This window comes from Octopus bimaculoides, chromosome 14, assembly GCF_001194135.2.
Source record: "Octopus bimaculoides isolate UCB-OBI-ISO-001 chromosome 14, ASM119413v2, whole genome shotgun sequence".
Lineage (NCBI taxonomy): Eukaryota > Metazoa > Mollusca > Cephalopoda > Octopoda > Octopodidae > Octopus > Octopus bimaculoides.
Window position 1 is genome coordinate 12,248,635 of NC_068994.1, and position 2,656 is coordinate 12,251,290.

The 2,656-nt window shown below is 34.0% G+C and overlaps 1 protein-coding gene across 3 annotated transcripts in view; it reads right to left on the reverse strand.

The window, feature by feature from the left end:
• Positions 1–2,656, reverse strand: part of LOC106874975 (serine beta-lactamase-like protein LACTB, mitochondrial) — a 21,128-nt gene that overhangs the window by 12,884 nt on the left and 5,588 nt on the right. The window lies entirely within an intron of this gene.

Here is a 2,656-nt window from a genome sequence, read left to right on the forward strand (position 1 = left end):
TCAACACATTCCCTTCCCTGAACATGCTGGCCATTTCAACATTTCTCTGTAAGCTGTAGTGTAATCTAGATGGTGCCTAAAGCCAGTTACCATATTTATGAACTTTAGCTTTTCTTGTTATCAACTGCAGAATCCAGTTTGTTGGCAAATCCAATACATCCAACCATACAGTTAGTTAGTCTCTTGTGAAGTCATAAACCACCTCATTGGCAAAATGTCAGTAATCATCTTATCGCAGTTCAAAAGAAAAATGATATAAAAATTCTGAAGAATTACAGCAAAGATTTTAACAAAAAGAACAAAAAAAAAAAAAAATGCATTGTAACTTTGTTTCTGATAAATAGGTATAGGCATCTTTGAGACTGAGTTGGAATATTAAGTTAAGGAAATGGATTTATTTATTTATTTCTCAAAAAGAAAGTGACAAAAGAGATTTTATTTGTTTCAAAAGTATCTTTTAAAAGATAATATTCTCATATCTCAAACTGACAATAAGAAGATAATATGGAAAAATGCAGTCGACTACTGGCATTCATTTGTGTTGGTATATTTGTGAATTGTTGTCTTGTTTTGGAACAAACCTACTGTCATGAACCAACATTTTCATAACTTGGTAAGCAATTCTCCAGCTAACCTTGGCTAAAACCTGCTTAAAGGAACCAATCAGATTTAATGGATGCAGTCATGTCACAGGAAGAAGAGAAAATTTAATGGTTGTGATGGTCTGTCAGAAGGTAGTTATGGATTACATTCTTTTAAAGGAAAATTATCCGAGTTCATAATGCACTGATTCACTTTGGCTAATGTTATTCGAACTTAGTATGAAGAGCATAAAAATGAATTAAACCATTTGGATTGCTCCCACTTCTCCACAATCACCAGATCTCAATATAATAAAATATTTATGCTGCATTTTGGAGCAGCAAGTGAAGGACTGCTTCCTTCAACCATTGTTGTTGAAAGGGCAAAAACAGGTTTTTATTTGAAGAGTGGCTCAAAATTCCCTTAACAACCATTCAGAACTTGTATAAACCAATTTCACAATGTATTAACAATGTGATTGATGCCAAGGGTGAACCAATTCTTATATTATATAATAAAGTTCTATTTAACAAGGCGTTTCCATTCATTTGCAAGGAGCAACTGTTCTCTAATGATGAAACACAACAGCAATTAACACACTGACATTCAAATCTGCCAGAATGTTATCAAGAATAAATATACAAGTCATTGTTCTGACTTATCATTATTAGTTGGCAGATATCAGAACATATCAGCTAATAATTTTTTGCTGAAAGCATTTCTTCCAGTTTTTTTTTTCTATTCTGAGTTCAAATCCCACTGAAGTCAGCTTTGTCTTTCATCCTTTCAGGGTCAATAAAATAAGTAAGTACCAGTTGTGTACTGGGATCGATGAAATTGACTAGCCCCAAATTTCAGGTCTTGTGCCTATAGTTGAAAGGATTCTTCTTCTATTATTATTATTATTATTATTATTATTAAGACAGCGAGCTGGCAGAATCATTAGCACACAGGGCAAAATGTTTAGTAGTATTTTGTCTGCCGCTCTGTTCTCAGTTCAAATTCTGCCAGGGTCGACTTTGCCTTTCATCCTTTTGGAGTCGATTACATAAGTACCAGCTATGCACTGGGGTCGATGTAATTGACTTAATCCCTTTCTTCAAATTTGATGTCTTGTGCTTCCAGTAGAAAGGCTTATTATTATTATTATTATTATTATTATTATTATTATTATCATCATCATCTTTGTTGTTGTTAGTTTTATAAAAGTGGCTGGCAGGTCCAATGTCCAATTCTAGTTTCCCTGAGGACTGAAGTATGATATTTGATGGGAATGGGTAGATTCTGCATTGCTAATTAACAAAACATTAATTTAACAGTGCTCCTGCTGTTGCTGCTAACGATATAAACAACAAAAGTGAATTATACTTCACCATAGATCAAACTCGTGTCTACTCATACCCTCTGTGGTTGCTAGACTTACTAAAAATAGTAGCCAATTTTATAGCAGATCATACACTATCCAGTTTCAAAATGAAAAAATAAATAAATAAATATAAAGACATATTAAATAATGTACATCTAGATATACCATGCCTGAAAAAAAGAGACGAAGTGGTCATGTCTAGAATTCTTTTGATCATAGATCCACTTGATCTGGGTTGGCCATGGGCTAAACCACATTTTCACACAAATATGTACCGGTACAGCTGCGTCTTTAAGAAGTCTACATTGCAACCACAAGGTTCTGGGTTTGGCTCCACTGCATGGCACCTCTGGCTAATGGTTTCTAATATAGCATTAGGCCAAGCGGTAGCTTATAAGTGAATTAAATACATGGCAGAAACTGCATACACACACACAGAGGCAAATACATTCTCAACCACACATACTTAATGTCTGTGTTTTGCTTGTTTGTCAGTTTGCTGCAATATAGTGCTCTGGGAATGACTGCCCCATAGCACTGGGTGTAAAGGAGTCATCTTCAGAACCCTGTTCCGTAGTGAAACAGTAATCAAGCAAAACACACATATTGAATATGTGTGGTCACTAATGTTTACAACACTAGCAGTGCTTTTAATTCATAATTGAATACACATGCATATATATATATATATATATATATATATATATA